Source organism: Pituophis catenifer, unplaced genomic scaffold, assembly GCF_029215685.1.
Source record: "Pituophis catenifer annectens isolate HBS135680 unplaced genomic scaffold, rPitCat1.0.hap2 SCAF_4, whole genome shotgun sequence".
NCBI lineage: Eukaryota > Metazoa > Chordata > Lepidosauria > Squamata > Colubridae > Pituophis > Pituophis catenifer.
Window position 1 is genome coordinate 11,991,596 of NW_027256884.1, and position 19,429 is coordinate 12,011,024.

At 41.1% G+C, this 19,429-nt stretch overlaps 1 pseudogene; it reads right to left on the bottom strand.

Annotated features, from left to right (window-relative positions):
* Positions 1-4,674: 4,674 nt before the first annotated feature.
* Positions 4,675-19,429, bottom strand: part of LOC139316436 (craniofacial development protein 2-like) — a 127,257-nt pseudogene continuing 112,502 nt past the window's right edge.

The window sequence follows — 19,429 nt, forward strand, 5'->3', positions numbered from 1 at the left end:
TTTACTTATATCCAGTAAGGTTTTTTTTTTTTTTTAATTTTTAGAATGTGACAACCTTGACTTTTTATGTAAGAAGTAACATTAGGCTGAACAAATGACAGTTGAGCAAATATCTTATGAAGTGCTGATATGAGGCTTCAGAAGACAAGATCTCACAAATGTTTTTCTTTAAGATGTATGAGCATTCCTACAGCCAAAATCAACTCTTTCACTTCAAAGGATTTTGTGCATTCAAGCTAGGCCAATCTTTACCAACACATTATCTCCGTGTGTGTGTGTGTGTGTGTGTGTGTGTGTGTGTGTGTGTGTGTGTGTGTGTGTGTGTATTTCTCTCTTCTGTTTTTGATTAACTGCAACAATGGAAAACAAATAACATCCTGCGCGAAGCACAAGAGCGTAGCATAAGTTTGATTGTTAATCAGTAGAGCCTTAATAAAAAGTTGTTTGTATTTTTTTTGTCCGTGTCTGTGTTTCCCATTAGTTATAATGAGAGCCAGCCAATGCATATTGTTCACACCTATATCCTAAACCAGTGGTCTGTGGCCAAAGGCCCAACTGAGGGGCAGTTAGCCAGAAAAACTGCTTAAATTAATTTCCTACAAGCTGCCAAATTGATCTAGGCAGATTAAGGATGGTAATAGCAATAAACCATCAATGAACATTAAACAACATCTTCTAGCTATTAGCCATACAAAACCCTGGTGATTGTTCTGCGTTCCCAGATACAAGGCAGTAGGAATCGCTCTTCTTTTTGAAACAACACAACACAATACAACTAGATGCTATTAGCAGCAAATACAGTATTTGTCTTAGTTCAATTAGGAAAAAGAAAAGAAAAAGAAACAATAGACCTCTAACTTTCATTCCTAGTTCTGCATTACCCAACTCATTCCATCAGACTTAAATTGCTCTGTTCACCTTACTATAGACTACTGTCCTTGCATGAATTTGAATTAGGGTCACCAAATATTTTAAATTATTCCATATATCATAATAATGTCTTAGGAAAGTCATTCTGATATACTGGATGAGGCTCTTACGAAGCAGTTAATACACCAATACAATGTGCTAAAAATTCCAGACTTGTAAAGGTAGTAGAAAATGTTTCCTTCTCTAAATGTAATACACTATCATCCAATTAGGAACAAGATTCAGAATATCATTTTGTTCAGCTTCTTTTAAGGTCACTGTTCCTTTATATATCTTTACCGTGTTTCCCTGAAAATAAGACCCTGTCTTATATTTTTTTGAACCCCCAAATAAACGCTTGGCCTTATTTTCAGGGAGGTCTTATTATTTTGCGGTGCGTGGAGCAATATGGGGCTCCTCTTGCCGTCTTACCTGATTTCCAGCTCTGTGTTTAAATATTTTTGGGGAGCGCTTATTTTCAGGGGAGGCTTATTTTAGTGCTCAAAAGCCCGATTCGGCTTATTATCAGGGGATGTCTTATTTTGGGGGAAACAGGGTATTTTTTATGGAAAACTGGGACACTGTGACTTTTTAAAAATTCAAACTGGGCAATTTTTATAAAAGAATAGTTTAAATCTTAATTCTCAACCAGTGGCTTCACTGAGGAGCAAAATTTACATAGTCCTGTTAGATTCCAGTTAGGAACAGTTAAGTGAAAACCTTATTGGGAGCCATCTATTTTCTCAAAATAATGTGGAATATTGATGATTTCCCTAAATTGCTTTGAAAGAAGGAGAAAGAAGGAGAACGATCTTCGCCACGGTGGCACAGTGATTAGAGTGCAGTACTGCAGGCTACTTCTGCTGACTGCCGGCTGCCTGCAATTTGGCAGTTCAAATCTCAGCAGGCTCAAGGTTGACTCATCCTTCCATCCTTCTGAAGTGGGTAAAATGAGGACCCAGATTGTTGGGGGCAATATGCTGACTCTGTAAAACCACTTAGAGAGGTCTGTAAAGCACTGTAAAGTGGTATATAAGTGCTGTTGCTGTTGCTATTAATTGCCATTTCCTTTAGACTTGGGGTGTCAAACTCGATTTCATTGAGGGCCACATCAGGGTTGTGTTTGACCTCCCCACTATCCCCCACTATCCAGTCAGAGCTAAAGAAGCTTCTTGGATGAGAAATGAAACGTCTTCAAAGAAAAACCAGTTGCCTCTTGAAAAAATACCTTTGGGTCAACCATGACCTGGATGACTGAGAATCTTCATAGACAGTTCTTCAACTTGTCACTGTAATGGAGCCTGGAAGAAGCTTCTTGGATGAGAAGCGAAATACCTTCAAAGAAAAACCAGAAAGTCCAGTTGCCTCTTGAAAAAGCACATTTCTGATCCCAATTGTGCTTGTCACTCAAGGGTCACCTGTATCGTTCATCAAATTTCTAACAGAGACAAGCACAATTAAATCAATTTGACAGTCCAATAATAAAAACAATTTAATCTGAATAAGTCCTTTCTAGAGCTCATGTCTACATAAGGATGCCTAGGATTGGACTGAAAGTGTGTAAAATAGGTACAGTTTTGATGAGTATTGTATGAGTATCTATTTTTACTCAACCCTAATTCATTTATTCTGATTTGGAGGGAAAATGAAGACAATGGGCTTTGTAACAAGGATGACAAATCCACATTAATTTTGAAATCTTAAATATAGCTTGACTGCCAATATGAAAACATCACCTACGAATGCTACTGAAAGAGCATTTAATTAGTCACACTTGTTATTCAAACTCTTATAGATGGAGTTGTCAGCTATTCCAACAGGATAATCATCACGAGGCATCATATAAAATTTAGTTCATGGCTACAGTGGTGAGTTTCCAATATTCTTACCATCGGTTTGCTGCACGCGTGCATGCTCACTTTGCACACGCATGCACCTTTCACACATGTGCTTTGCTCACTCATGCGCCTTCCATGCATGTGCCCGGTCCCAAAAATATGCCTAAATAGGACAGCATAGCACTGGGATGGGTGGGAGATCTCCCCCACCCGCGATCTCCGCTACGGGTTCACCCAAACTGGTACGAACCGGCTGAATACCATCTCTGCATGGCTCTCTACCCACGATCTCCTCCACCCATGATCTTTGCTACGGGTTCACCCAAACTGGTACAAACCGGTTGAATACCACCACTGCATGGCTACATTACAGGTCTGAAGGTCTGGACTTGAAACAGTGAGTTGGCTACAGAGAAACATAATGAATTCACAAAAAAGCCTGGCTTGAAAGTCACCAGGATAATTTTGTCAGAAAAAGAAGGGTAGAGGCAATGTTTGGGGAAGAGGCATCTCCGATGTTCCCACCTCTTTTATTTATTTATTTAGAAAATTTATATTGACACCTATTTGCACATGGGGACTCAAGGCAGTTTACAGGCATATCATATATAAAAAATAAAACTAATAGAAGAAAATAATCAAATAATTGGATTATCTTGGATGGGTTGAGGCTCAGGCTCAACCCATCCAAGACCGAGTGGCTGTGGTTTCCGACGTCCCGATATAGTCAGTTGGTGCCATCACTGACTATTGGGGGCGAATCATTGGCCCCCATGGAGAGGGCACACAACTTGGGCGTCCTCCTGGATTCACGGCTGTCATTAGAAGAGCACTTGACGGCCGTGACCGGCAGGATTTTTCATCAGGTTCGCCTGATTCGCCAATTGCGTCCCTTTCTGGATTGGGACTCCTTACGCACGGTCACTCATGCCCTCGTCACCTCCCACCTGGACTATTGTAACACTCTCTACATGGGGCTCCCCTTGAGGAGCACCCGGAGGCTCCAACTGGTGCAGAGTGAGGCCGCACGGGTGGTAATGGGAGCGACATGGCGTTCCCATGTAACACCTCTCCTACGCAAGCTGCACTGGCTCCTGGTGGTCTTCCGGGTGCATTTCAAGGTTTTAGTTACCACCTTTAAAGCGCTCCATGGCTCAGGACCTGGGTACTTGCGGGACCACCTACTACCACCAATAGCCTCCCACCGGCCAGTACGCTCCCATGGAGAGGGGCTTCTCTGGGTGCCGTCGGCCAAACAATGTCGACTGGCGGCCCCCAGGGGGAGAGCCTTCTCTGTGGGAGCACCTACTATCTGGAACGAGCTCCCCCTGAAGATACGGAGGATCCCGGATCTGCGCACCTTCCATCACGCTCTAAAGACCTTTTTATTTCACCAGGCGGGCCTGGCCTAATTTTCTCCCTCTTTTTTTTAAAAAAAATAATTTTTAATATTTTTAGTATTTTATATATTCAAATGTTTAAATTTGTTTTAAATTGATTGGGGTTTTAATCTGTCTGGGCCAAAACTATTTAATTTGATTTTATTTCTGCTTTTAAATTTTTAATGTATGTATTTTATTGTTGGCTGTGCACTGCCCTGAGTCCTTCGGGAGTAGGGCGGTATATAAATCAAATAAAAGTAAAGTAAAGTAAAGTAAATAATAAATTAATGAAATAATATAATAGCCCCCATTCCAAAACAAACAAACAAAAAGGAATAGGGTGTTTTTTTTTTGTTTTTTTTTTTTTTGTAATGCTCAAAACCGCTTCTTCTCCCAGACAGATTGATGTTCTGCTTTTCTGAATTACCCTTCAACCCGAGGAGATCATTTTCAATGACTTGGGGTGGATTCTGAAAGTTTGTAGCAACCAGATGAAAACTTGATAGACACTCCATGTCCTAATAAATACGGGGAGGGGAGAGCTGTCAGTCGAAGAAGTTGTAGTTGCCATTGCAATTGTTCTCCTTCCTCTCCATGCTCAGTACATGGCTTTCAAAAGTGTTGAAGCAAATCTCATGGGCTTTTTCGTTCATTAAACTCCTTCTCCGCCTAGGGAGATTTCAACATGCCGCCACTGAGATTTGATAAACCTTTTTTTTTTTTTTTCGGAGGCCATAGAATTACGTTGTTAACGTCAAGAACCTGGAACATAGCATGCTTTCTAATCATGAGCAGTAGAGTTGAAATTAAGATCCAGATATGATGGGATAATGTCTTTTTCAGTTCCATTACCACATTGGGAATGGAGAGGGGGGGGGACTGGCGACCATGCTTGAAGGTATTTATGGAACTTATTTCCTTAAATCTATGTGATGCTTGCCAAGGCTGATAGATTCCAGCAATATTTGCAGAACATAGTACCAAGTTCACATTAAGAAGATCAAAGTTGTGAATTCCATCTTCTCAAACTCCAGAAGTGTGTCATGAGAATAGAATGAATGAGTTGGAAGGGACCTTGGAGGTCTTCTAGTCCAGCACCCTGCTCAAGCAGGAGAACTTATAATAATACAATAATAATCAATAATACATGGGCAAACAATCGGTATAAACTCAAGGTAAAACGCTCCAAACTCGATTGCAGAAAATACAACTTCCGCAACTGAGTGGTCAATGCCTGGAATGCTCTACCTGAGACCGTTGTTATATCCTCTAACCCTCACAGCTTCAACCTTAAACTGTCTACCGTGGACCTCACCCCATTCCTAAATTTAAAGGGGGTGTGCATTAACGCACCAACATGCCTACCATCCCTGTCCCACTGTCCCCATTTATTTGTATTCACTTCTTTCTTTCATTCATATCCATGTTTATATTTACACCTGCTATCTTGTACATGTTTAACAAACTAATAAATACAAATACAAATACAAACTTATACTATTTCAGATAAGTGACTGTCTAATCTCTTCTTAAAAACCTCCAGTGATGGAGAGCCAGTTTCTACTGGTTCACTCCCATTGGGGCGAAACGGTACTGGCGGCAGCAGGAGACTCAGCCCATATACCCGGACATCAACACGGATGCTCTACACATTCCAAACCGGTAGCAAAGGTAAGTGGAACCCACCACTGTGGAGCACCCACAATTTCTGGAGGCAAACTGTTCCTCTGGTTGATTGTCCTCACTGTTAGGAAGTTTCTGCTTAATTCCAGGTTGCTTCTTTCTTTGATTAGTTTCCAACCGTTGTTTCTCGCCCTAGGAAGTGAAAACACATACTGTATTTTTCTGAATATAAGACGCACCAGTCTATAAGACACACCTGCTTTTTTTGGTGAGGAAAACAAGAAAAAGAAATCTGCCTCTGCCTCCCAGCAATTTTGCCTCATTGCAGCAAACAGCAAACAGTCTGCTTTTACTTTCATTTTCGTTTTCAGATTAGCTTGATTAGCACAAGGGAAAAAAAAAATCTGCTCCCAGCAATTTACCTCCTTGCAGCAAGCAGCAGAGCCCTGTGCAAAACAGCTGAGAGCAAAACAGCTGAGAGTCAGGAGGCCGATCCAATCAACTTGTGCTAATTAGGCTGTGCTGAAGCTGAAATGGGCTGTTTCTTCTTGCTGCTTGCTACAAGGAGGTAACTGCTGGGAGGCCAAAGAGTGGGGGCCAGTGGGTGGGCAGGGCTACATTTGGTGTATAAGACACACCTAAATTTTCACCCCCTTGTAGGGGGGAAAAAGGTGCGGCTTATACTCTGAAAAATACAGTAGTTAGAAAAGGTGTGTATTCTGAGACCCTGAACATATGGCAGAACAAAAGAAGAGCTGCTGGAATGGAGAAAACACCACAATAATCAGGCACATTGATTTTGGAGACAATGGAAGTCAGCACTTCTGGCAGATTTACAGGCCCCAGGCATGTATAAATAAATGTGCATTGTACATTCCTACCATATTTCTGTCCCTGCCTTTGAATATACATCATGATTATGTATGGGATGGAACTGGGGTGAATATTTACGAGGGAAGCCAAGTTACAAATTTCTACAGGGCTCCTAAAAAAAAAGTGAGTTCGGACACTGGGTAAAACTACTCAAGCTGTACCATTTGAAACTGACCAGGAAGAAAGGAAAGAACAGAAAAGAAATATATTGGAAGGATTAGAAGTCAGTTGCTATTGTTCTCTTACTATTTTGTGGTTACTACTGGCTTCTTATAACCCTAAAATGTACCTCTATAACTGTCTGGTTTGGTTCTGCAACCCAACAAGACAGACACAGACTTAAGAGGGTAATTAGAACTGCAGAAAAAACAATTACTACCAACCTGCCTTCCATTGAGGACCTGTATACTGCACGAGTCAAAAAGAGGGCTGTGAAAATATTTATAGACCCCTCGCATCCTGGACATAAACTGTTTCAACTCCTACCCTCAAAATGACACTATAGAGCATTGCACACTAGAACAACTAGACATCACTCTGCTCCAAATGATGGCATTCGGATGCACTTCAAATGCCATCACTCTGCTAAACAAATAATTCCCTCAACACTGTCAAAGTAGTTACTAAGTCTGCATTACTATTAATCTCATCGTTCCTATCACCCTCTCCTCCCACTTATGACTGCATGACTGTAACCTTGTTGCTGGTATCCTTATGATTTATACTGACTGTTTCCTAATATGATTTGATCGCTTATTTGTTCCCTATGACTATCATTAAGTGTTGTACCTTATGATTCTTGACGAATGTATCTTTTCTTTTATGTACACCGAGAGAGTATGCACCAAGACAAATTCCTTGTGTGTCCAATCACACTTGGTCAATAAAGAATTCTATATCTATATCTATCTGGCTCAACTCACTGTTTTATAAGTTAAAAAACAAAATACATCATAGGATATTATTTAAGTCTCCAATATGCTTTCCTACAAAGGAAGCTGACCTTGTAAAGTTCTTCTGGAATTTCCCCATGGCTTGGGGATAGGCGTTGAAGTAATGCAGCTTTTCTCTCTAATCTGGGAGAGCAGGCTATGAATGATAAGGAGCGAAAAGCTGTGAAAAATCGGATGTGAAATAAAGAACTGTATTTTATTGTTTCCCAAGACCCTCCCACAATCAATGGGCAGCACAAAAGCCATGTCTGATGCTCTTAATCGAATTAGACATCATGACGGTGGCCAGCGTAGACAGACGGCTCAGCTTCGTAAAAAAAGAGAGAACATTCAGAGGATGCTTTTTCTCTACAACTTTCCTTAAGCTTTCTGACCCTTTGGGCTTATTTCCACCTTGAATCCTGGCTATGATAGAGAATTTAAGGTAGGTCAAGAAGGAGAGTGGGAGGAGGAGGAAACAGACAGAGGAAGATTTAATCGCTCAGAGTCCGCCTCTTGAAATCTGTTCAGTGCCTGAAATTATTGGGAGCCTGGGAGATGTCACTCTTCTCAGGTAGACCAAACAGGAAACATGACCAGATGAGCTAATTCTATCTTGTTGTAAGGCTGTATTAACAGAATCTTGCAAGTCGGATAACACAAATCTCCTGCCATCTCTTTTACAGTTGAAAAGTTACAGAGGGTCCCTCCTGGACCTCTTTCTCCACTCATTATGCAACTGTAAGATATGCCCAGTGGTAGGATTCAAATTATTTAACCACTGGTTCTCTGCCCTAATGACCGGCTGGGTGGGCATGGCCTCCTGCATCCCCCTGGGGGCAAAAATGGGCTATGGGGGGCCCATGCCACACCCCTATGTGCCCCATTTTGGCCCTAGTAGGCCTCCCTGCAGCCTCCTTGGGGGGCCCTGCAGCCTCCACGGGGGTCATACCCCATTTTGGGCCTAGTAGGCCTCCTGCACTTACCTGGGAGCCAAATCAAGGTGTGTGGGGACTCCTGGAAGGGACAGGAAGAGGAGGGGTGAGAGCCAGCCAGCAATTTAACAACTGGTTCACCCAAACCGGTCCAAACCAAGTGAACCCACCACTGGCTATGCCCTCTCTTATCTGGTTCCTCCCTAGGCAGCCTCTCTTTGTCCCATTTCTCAAGGTCATACCAAAACATGAGCATACTCTTTTCTTTTCTTTTCTTTTCTTTTCTTTTCTTTTCTTTTCTTTTCTTTTCTTTTCTTTTCTTTTCTTTTCTTTTCTTTTCTTTTCTTTTCTTTCTTTCTTTTTTTTTTTGCAATTACCTCTTTCTTGGTATATTAGAAAAGTGGAAACGTTTTCTCTGATTTGAGCAGGTACAAAAATGATCAAGTTCAGTACAAGTCATAGATCAACTAAATCGGGCAGTGTTTGTTTTGTCAACATCAAGTCTGTCCACGTGGTTTGAATATCTTCAGAGAACTACGTGGTGGGTGGATGAGATAGTAGCGTCTTCTGATGTGCCCTCCACAATTTGAAACTTGCTCTGTCCCACCCTGTTTCATCAACCGTCAAGTAGTAAAACCCACCTTATTCTACTGAGCTTTTGGCTTTCATTTAATTGTTCTGCGGGATCATTAAGATGGACTTATTTGCTCTGTTTTGTTTTTCTTTTGTTTGTTTACCAATGATTTGTTGAGTCTTTAAACCAGGTTGCAAACACTGTAAAATGGAATCTTTCAAATCAAGAGGAAGGATCAGTTAAGATCTCATTAGCCAGCTACTTCTTCCAAGGGTACTCCAAGTCAGAAGACTTCCTCCTACTCAGTTTGGTCAGCTGAGGGCTTCTTGGCCCTTTCATCAAGATTTCTCCCTTTTGCAGATTTCCCGGAAAAAGAGAAAGCGAGGCTTTTGGGTCTTCCTGCCTAAATCCTAGAAAGATATCACAAAAACCTTGAACCGGATTCAAAACGCCAGGCTGGGCATGCAACTTTGCAGCCTAACACAAGAGACAGCATTATATTGACCATCAGGTCAATGGCAGGTTATATTTTTATGAGTTTAAGTATAATGGCACTGCAAACTCTAGTTTGTGAAACTTATCGTAGGCTGTTGTTAACCGCCTATTAGGGGCATAATTTGGAGTTTAAAGTTTTGTGGAATTTATCAAGGACCCAGCTCTCTTCTCCCACTCCATCATTAGAGCTCCGGTTTATCTTTTTTCATAGCAGCTCTTTGGAGGTGAAAAGCTTTAAAAATCAATGCTCCATGGATTTCTCACAATGATGGTTCAGTCAGTCTCCAGCTAAGTTAAATGACCCAAGAGTTTGATTTGTGTATTACAGATATGCCCATCATGGTATTGTAAGGCGGTCTATTGCCTGCACACACTCACCCCGGCTATGGCTGATGGGTTGTATCTTGAAGAAGATGGTGAGATGAGGAAGGTCAGTCAAGATCAAGAGTCATGCAAAGAATCTTAAGTAGTGTTACACGGAGCTCCCAATACTTCTTTTTCACAGCTGCTGTCTTTGTCTACTTCTTACCTTGGCTTCTCTCCAAGAACAGTCCACCGACTGATTTCATCAATAATGAAGTCTCCTGTTACACTCTCAATGTCACCTGGAAAGGAGAGTTTTTGAAGAGTGAATTGAGCAGCTGCTGTCTAGCAGAGAGGAAAACTAGCAACTTAGCAACTGTACGTTTCTATAAAGTTTAATAGTTTGAAAAGAGCTTGACTGGAGCAGCAAAATAGACACGTCGACTTTGATGCTGTTCTTCAACACTTGTTTACATGGGAGAGGGTTGTTTTGTTTCCTTACAAGCTATGAACATTTTAGAAACATCAGGTTGCTTAGCTCAGATCAGAATACCTATATTTTTGTATGCAAGAGAAATCCCATGGGGAGTCAGATAATTTTTTTGACAGTTTTGATAAGATGTTCACATAGATGTCAGGTGCAAGAAACCAGGAGCTAGGATGGAGTTCAAAAGTATACGTCAAACAAGTCATCACTTTGGAGTCACTTTGCTCCCACAAGAGATATAAGTACAGGCAGCATGAAATGCTACTTATACTTACAGTATAACTCTTGTGGGGCCATAGTGACTCCAAGCTGACTCCATTCTTGGGCTCAGCCTAGTTATCTCCTACAATAGGTTTCATGAATGAGGACTGGAGGAATTAATAAGCAGTTATTTGCGGGAAGAAAGTTGTCTTGAAATAATATATATCCTTGTAGCACGTTCGACTAAACCACATTAGTCAAAGAAAAGATTTGGAGAATTTGGATTTGGATCCAATTTTTCTAAAATGATTTGGGCATTGCCTTCATTTTATTTTATTTTTTAATTTTGTGAGTTGTGCAAGAGTAGACAGAACATGTTGTACAAATTTGACGGGATGCTGGAAATAGCTGAGAAGGGAATTGAATCATGAACTTCCCAAACCCAACAGTGCAAACTTTTGACTTCATTTATGGACTTTATGGGTTAGCTTCTTCTCAAGGAGGACATTTGGAATCCTTGCATCTCATTCTCCCAAGCTTCCAATATGGAAAGTAAGCTTCTAGAATTTCAGGGTAATTAGCTTTGTATTCTGGCAATTGTAATCCAAACAGGGGGCTCTTAGGATTTGTTCCATGTTTACTGTATTCCGACATCAACTTGCTTCCTTTTTCATCTATGGGAAGGTTGGATGTCATGAGTTGCAATGTAATGTAGCTGCTTCTCTACATACTGTTTTTTGTTAATGCAAAAACATGCACTGGGCAATACACGTGCATTGTAAACTATTGGACTTTCAGGCTACAATTGCACAAGCCCACAATATGGGCAGAGGAGTATATGTGTTGAATTTTATCTCATTCATGGCTTGTGTTAAAGTGAGACGCTGTTGTGTTGTTCGGTTGCAGGAATTGGGTATGTCTAGTTTAGTGAAAAGAAGGACTAGGGGTGACCTGATTGCAGTGTCCAATAGCCACAAAAAGAGAGGGTCAACCTATTCTCCAAAGTACCTGAAGGCAGAACAAGAAGCAATGCATGGAAATTAATCAAAGAGAGAAGCAATCTAAAACTAAGAAGAAATTTCCTGACAATGAGAGCAATGCAATAGCTTGCCTCCAGAAGTTGTGGGTGCTCCATCACTGGAGATTTTCAAGAAGAGATTAGACAGCTATTTGTCTGAAATTGTATAGAATCTGCTGCCTAAACAGGACATTGGATCCAACACTGCTATTCTGTTATTCAAGGTTAAATTTGGTTGCTCCTTATGTGGAATGTTCAGGTGATGCCTAGCACCTTGACATCTATTTTGGAGAAAATGGAGAAAATGATGAATGAGAAGATTAGTATAGCATTCCATTTTTTTCTAGTTTTTGGTCAACCCAGCAACTGCAGTGTGCACACTATATACACTGCTCAAAAAAATAAAGGGAACACAAGCAGAAGACATCCGAGATCTGCATGAATGAAATAGCCTTATTAAATACTTTGTTCGTTACATACAGTAGTTTTGTGTTCCCTTTAGTTGTTTGAGCAGTGTATAAACTACTGTATGTAAAGAACAAAGTATTTAATAAGGCTATTTCATTCATTCAGATCTTGGATGACTTCTGCTTGTGTTCCCTTTATTTTTTTGAGCAGTATATTTTCTACATATCCACTTTCTAGTTGTATTGCCCATCTTCTCAAAAAATGCTTAAGAGCCGTAGTGGCACTGTGGTTAGAATACAGTACTGCAGGCTACTTCTGCTGACTGCCGGCTGCAGCAGTTCGAGTCTCACTGGTTCAAGGTTGACTCAGTCTTCCATCCTTCCGATGTCAGTAAAATGAGGACCCAGCTAATTGGGGACAATATGCTGACACTGTAAACTGCTTAGAGAGGGCTGTAGAGCACTATGAAGCGGTATAGAAATCTAAGTGCTACTGTTATTAATTCTTTTACATAACTTATAAATAATGTAATCCTTATAAATAGCTCCTAATACCCCAAATTAATATCGGAATTATGGAAATTATATCATGACAGAAAGGGAAGAAGTTGGCTTCACAAGCTGAAACGTATTGAAGTATGAAAAGGGTGTGATACAACAATGGTTGAAATCCAACAAAAAGGAGGAAAAAAAACGTGTTAAGGACTTTTCTCAAAATTTAACCTGACAGTACATTATTCTAATTGTATAATAGATAAAACTCAAAAAGTGAATGGGAATTAAATAGCTGCAGGTAAATCTTTTTAAAATGCATCTGCATGCTCTAGCTAAATTACTGATTGAAGAGCTCTTAAGATTCCAAGCACTTTTTGAACAAAATAGCCACTTCTGACCCAGCTTGTTCTTATTGGTTACTGTCTCCAACATAAGGACAAGGAAGTTTGGCTGGATCAGTGGATGGCTGGATTAAGGCTGACATGTGAAGACTGACCATCAAAACCATCTCTTCCCTTCTTGGGTTTTATCCTTTTATCCATCAAGTCCTTTAAACAGCTTAAAGCAATTGGCTAACCTTTGATCCTGGAGCTAAACGGCAAACTTCTACAAACACAACCCTATTGGCCCTGGGGTTATGGTGTGATGCAAAGGTCCCACTGGAGATCTGCCATACTTTTAAACGGGATGGACATTTGAGTCTTGTACTGGTGTGGTAAAAGATTTTGAAGGTTCTTGAACTCACCAGATCCGATCTTGTCCAGCTATAGCTTTATTTGGGTTTCGGATCACTATATATCAGGGGTGAAATGCTCCTGGTTCGGAACAGATTGCCCGATCCGGTAGCGATGGAGGCGGGTAGTTCAGAGGACCGGTAGCAAAAATCCCTGCACCCCCCTCCCAATGCCCAGCTGAGCCGCACAATCATCAGAGGCTTTTATTTTTTACTTTTAAAAATATTTTTTCTACAACCTCTTCGGCCGAAAAAATGCTTTTAAAAGTTAAAAAAAAAGCCTCTGATGATCGTGTGGCTCAGCTGGGATCGTCAAAGGCTTTTAAAAGAAAAAAAAATCTTTTTTTTCTTTTAAATGCCTCTGACGATCCAAGCTGAGTTGCCTGATCGGCAGAGGCATTTAAAAGAAAAAAACCCTCTGCCGATCAGGCAACTCAGCTGGGATCGTCAGAGCCTTTTGAAAGCATTTTTTTACAACCTCCTCGCCAAAGAGGTTGTAGAAAAAATGGTTTTAAAAGTAAAAAAAAAAAATGGGTGACCACGCCCACCCAGTCACATTACCCCCCACCACCAAGCCACGCCCACAGAACCGGTAGTAACAAATTTTAGATTTTCCCACTGCTACATATGTTAATACATTTTGGGAAATGCACATAGCAACTGAGTTCAGAAATAGGAAGCTATTAGCTGATATGAATGCAGTCTTCAACATCTAATTCATTTGTCTCATGTAGACATCATAGAGGCTAAATATTAGCAATATACCAAATGCTGGTCAGTGACCATAACAAATATATTACTGCATAGGTCTGTAAAGATTCTCAGTCATCCAGGTCATGGTTGTCCCAAAGGTGCTTTTCCAAGAGGCAACTGGACTTTCTTAAACCTCCAAGTGCAGACTACAGGAATCAGGAGCACCACTCAGGTGACTCTCAGACACAGGTGACCCTAAGGGTGAAGATAAACCTCCAAGTGGCCCAGTGGTGGGTTCCTCCTGGTTCAGCCCGGTTCGGCCGAGCCGGTAGCGGTGACGATATAACATCACCGAACCAGTTCTCTTTGTTCAGGAGAAACATTATTCTTACCTTTTATTTGGCCCTGCCCCCAATCTATTTGCTGCCTCCCGAGTCCCAGCTAGAAGGGAAAAAACTGTTTAAACTCTTGCCGCGGGGCTTCAAAGGGCCGCCCTACAGCTGATCAGCGTTAAAAGGCAGTGTGGTGGTAGACCAGTGTGCTTGAAAAACAAATGGGTAGACTGGTGCTCTCCAAAAACAAATAGGTAGACCGATGCCTCCAAAAACAAATGGGTAGACCGGTGCCTCCAAAAACAAATAGGTAGACCGGTGCCTCCAAAAACAAATGGGTAGACCGGTACAGCTCTATAAGCAGTTAAAAGCCTGGTAGACCAGTACCTCTGCTAAATCCTAAAAAATTGTCACATGACCATCAAACCATGCCCACAAAATAAGCCACGCCCACAGAACTGGTAGTAAAAAATATTAGAACCCACCCCTGAATTGGCCTCAACAACACTCAGAGAGCATGCTAACAACCAGATGACTGCAAGGAATATAAATCCTTCCATTCTCCACCATTTAGTCAGAACTGGAAGAAGCTTCTTGGATGAGAAGTCTTCAAGGAAAAACAAAGAAAGTCCAGTTGCCTTTTGAAAAAAGTACCTTTGGCAACAACCATGACCTGGATTGACCGAGAATCTTCATAGACACTAAACACTTGTTCTGCAATGCAGGTGCCAACATTGTGTAGCCATATCTGAACTTCTTACAAAAATAAGAAACTTGTTTTCTTGGGAGAATTGAGAAGCTGACATTTTTTTTATTAAAAGAAACTCCTTCTCCCGGATGCAAATTGGGGTAATGTTGATCTTGTCAAGCTGCTCAAATACATCACCCATTGTAACTTGACTTCCTGCTAGTGCGGTAAATCTGCATTTAAATTCCAGTCCAGCCAATCAAACTGACACAGTTGTTTGGTATGATAAGCTAAAGAACATGTACAATTTCAAATTTATAAAAGCCTTCATTTACAAGTCCTGGATGACATGCCCTGGATTTACTTGAAGGCAGATGACATGATACACAACCTCGCTTCTCCCTCCCATGTCTTCCAAAATAGCAATTTGCCCTTTCAGGACCTGCCATCCTGTCCCCGCTTTGCTGATTAAACAAGGGGAGTCTCAGATAATGATGTTTCATTCAGTCGGATTGGCAGCAGCACAAAGAATCCACATAAAAATAGACTCCTGCTTCCAGATGTAGCAGGGACAAATTGCCAGGGATGGAGAAAATAATAATAATAATAAATTCCGCAATACGGACTGGGTAACCTCTTCAGGGATCTGCTAGGAGAAGTGGCTACTATCTGTAACAACCTATTTGAAAAGCAGATGTTGAAGCAGGATTATTGGATTGCGTTTGTGTATTGTCACAGGAGACGCTCCCTCTCTGCCTCTGTGAAAGGTAAATCAAAGCAGAATTTTACTTTAAAAGGCAGATATACACAGGAGTGGGATTCAGCTGGTTTGGACCAGTTCAGGCGAACTGGTAGTTATAGCCAGCGGCTTGGCCCGCCCACCCGCCCCGGCACTATCCCGTCTTATACAATCACCATGTTTTTTGTTTTGTTTTGTTTTGTTTTGTTTTATTCATATGCTGCCCTTCTCCGGAGACTCAGGGTGGCTTACAATGCGTTTTTGTTTGTTTGTTTTTTTAATATAAATTTTATTTCTTTAAAAAAGTACAAACAGAAGATTTATCGACCAACAGATCACAGTGAGAACATTACACAATACATAACATTCAACCTAAATAAACAGATAAAAAATAAAAGTCTAATCTAGCATTGTCTTCTTTTTATTCTATTATCTAACCAAACATACCATAGGTCCCAGCACTGGAAAAATGCAGTCTTTTTGGTCTCTTAAAAGTTTAGTTAGCCTATGGCTTCTGCACATTCCATGGTTTTCCCTATAATCATATCTTCAGACCAGGGGTGGGTTCTAAATTTTTTTACTACCGGTTCTGTGGGTGTGGCTTATTTTGTGGGTGTGGCTTGGAGGTCACGTGACTAGGTGGGCGTGACTAGCTGGTCAGAGTCATTTCTGGAAGGTCCTCGCACTTACGACCAGTCCTCACACTTATGACCCGACTCATTTGTTTGCTTTTAACACTGATCAGCTGTAGGACAGCCCTTTGAAGCCCCGTGGCAAGAGTTTAAACAGCAATAGATTGGGGGTGGGACCAAATAAAAGGTAAGAATAACGTGGGGGGGTGGGGGGGGGGAGGGCGGGGGGGGGAGAACCGGTTCGGTAACATCATATCATCACCGCTACCGGCTCAGCCGAACCGGACCGAACCGGGAGGAACCCACCACTGCTTCAGACGGTAGATCTTTACTCTTCCAGTTTTGGGTGATTGATGAGAAGATTAATAGTAGTGCAGACTTAGTAACTAGTTTGACAGTGTTGAAGGAATTATTTGTTTAGCAGAGTGATGGCGTTTGGGCTCCTCCCACTTATGACTGTAACTTTGTTGCTTGTATCCTTACGATTTATATTGATTGCTTCCTGGTATGATTTGATTGCTTATTAGTAGCCTATAACTATCACTAAGTGTTGTATCTTATGATTCTTGATTAATATATATATTTTTTCTTTTTTTCCTTTTATGTACACTGAGAGCATATGCACCAAGACAAATTCCTTGTGTGTGTCCAATCACGCTTGGCCAATAAAGAATTCTATTCTATTCTGTTCTGTTCTGTTCTGTTCTGTTCTGTTCTGTTTTGTTCTGTTCTGTTCTGTTCTGTTCTGTTCTATCCTATCCTATCCTATCCTATCCTATCCTATCCTATCCTATCCTATCCTATCCTATACCATTTCTTACAGATGGCTGTCCAGTCTCTAAACTAAACCTCGGGTGCAGGTGAGTGACCCAGATTTATTTTAAAAGACTCATTTAGTGAAAGGGGACGAATGAAAGTGGCTGTTGGTGTGTTGTGAACCACTGGTCAGATACAACATAAAAAAGAGATGGTTGCAATTTCAGTCTGAATGTCTGGCAACTGTCTGGAATGGGGGTCATGGGCTGAATGTAGTTTCGGAACTGAGTAGGGGAGGGACTGATCAGCAGAAGAAAAATTAAGTAAAAATAAAACTCTCTGTTCATATCCAATACAGTTATTTGTTCTCCATCTCCCATCCCAGGGTCATCGGAATAGTATGTGATCGTATTTTCAGTATCTTTTGTGCTTGTGTTTGACTTGGTAATTTCTTTTCCCTGGAATCCCCCCCTTTATTTGCCACAGCTTCTTAAAAATGCCTCTTCTGAAACCTAATCTCCTGCACAACTAAACTCCAATTTCTCTTTCTGTAATATCTGGAATGGCAAGAGGAAGTAGTCACATCTTCCTAAGTTCTCCTTCCTTTTATCTCTCCGACCAACTCTTCTTTCTTGGTTACAATCCGCTCTAGGAGATCGAATAGCTACTTTGTAAAAGGAAAGAAAAGAAAATAATCTAATCTGACTGATTGTGAAGCTTTTCAAGGCAGAGTATTCAGGCTTGTTGGAAGAAATATCCATCTGGTTCAGTTCGAAGCCGGGAAAAAGACACTGGAAACATGGAGGCTGATTGGAAAGAGGGTTTAATGATGAAACAGAACCACATGGGTGGTTCTGGGCAGCTGACCACATCGAGTTGGGAGTGTGGGTTTTTTGAACTTTCTCTTGGGCTTTGCACTTGAGCTTCCTGTTCCTGTGCAAGAACATGTATTCTATTGGCTGTTATAGGGGTTATGTAGGGGTCGTAGCTGGCTCTGTAGGTTGTCTGAGCTAAGTTTGGTTGACGTTTGGACTGCTGATGCAATGAAAGGGCGTTGGGCAATTCCTATTGTGGCTGAGGGCTAATCCTACCTTTGTTGGATCTTGGGTGAGAGGATTTGCTTATGAATAGTGCTAGCTATCTCTTTATCTCTTAAGTGCTGACATCTGCTGAGGGCTATAAAATAAGGTGGGGGCTGCTTTCCAAGAGCATGTTTCCCCATTTCTCCCTTTAGGGAAACATAACATTCTGCCTCTTTAATATTTCTCAAAATATTTCATTCTTCTAGGAGAGGGATGAGTGCTAACTTTCTACAGGCTATTTTAGATATTCTAATAGGAGTAAATTGCAGTTCTGGTCAAGCAGGGCATAGGTCAAAAGCAGCATTGTAACATTATGCCACAAGCCCCACCCCTTTTTCACAGGTCCTTATATTCCATTCACAAAAGGGGTGGAGCCAGCATCGGATCCTGCAAATGCCTGTGGTCAGGATTGTACCATTTGGGATTGTGGGTCCTCCAATGTATGGGCTATAAGATATTAATGATTTCTGAACCAAAGCAATTTTATAACAAAATTCAACAAGTGTAATATTCACCCATTTCCTCTTTTAATCGCATTGCATTTAAAATATCCTAACCTTTCCGTGCAATGCCAGTATTAGTTCTTTCCCTACTTCTGACACATTGTAGTTTAGCTAAAAAATTAAATATTAGGTGTCCAGATATGACCTTAAATTTTTTCTCTAGTGATTTTATATGAACAAACTATTGTTTATCATCAAATGATCATGAATGGCTATGATATAGTAGATTAGCAAGATAAACTACAGTTGTTATAGTGTGGTTTGCCAGTTTTAAGGTCCATTTGCTTGGAAAACCCCTCACAAATTATAATAGAGCTAGAGGTAAAGGTAAAGGTTCCCCTCGCACATATGTGCTAGTTGTTCCCGACTCTAGGGGGTGGTGCTCATCTCTGTTTCAAAGCCAAAGAGCCAGTGCTGTCCGAAGATGTCTCCGTGGTCAAATGGCCAGCATGACTAAATGCCAAAGGCGCATGGAACGCTGTTACCTTCCCACTAAAGGTGGTCCCAATTTTTCTACTTGCATTTTTTACGTGCTTTCGAACTGCTAGGTTGGCAGAAGCTGGGACAAGTAATGGGAGCTCACTCCATTACACGGCACTAGGGATTTGAACCGCTGGACTACCGATCTTTCGATCGACAAGCTCAGTGTCTTAGCCCCTGAGCTACTGCATCCTAGAGAGAGTTTGCTAAATCAAGACTTTGCTGCTAATGAAAGACAGAGTACATTATATTAGTTTTGAGAGGATGACAGATTCAAGCTTCTTTGAATTCCTGAACGACAATTCATCTTGCTTAGATT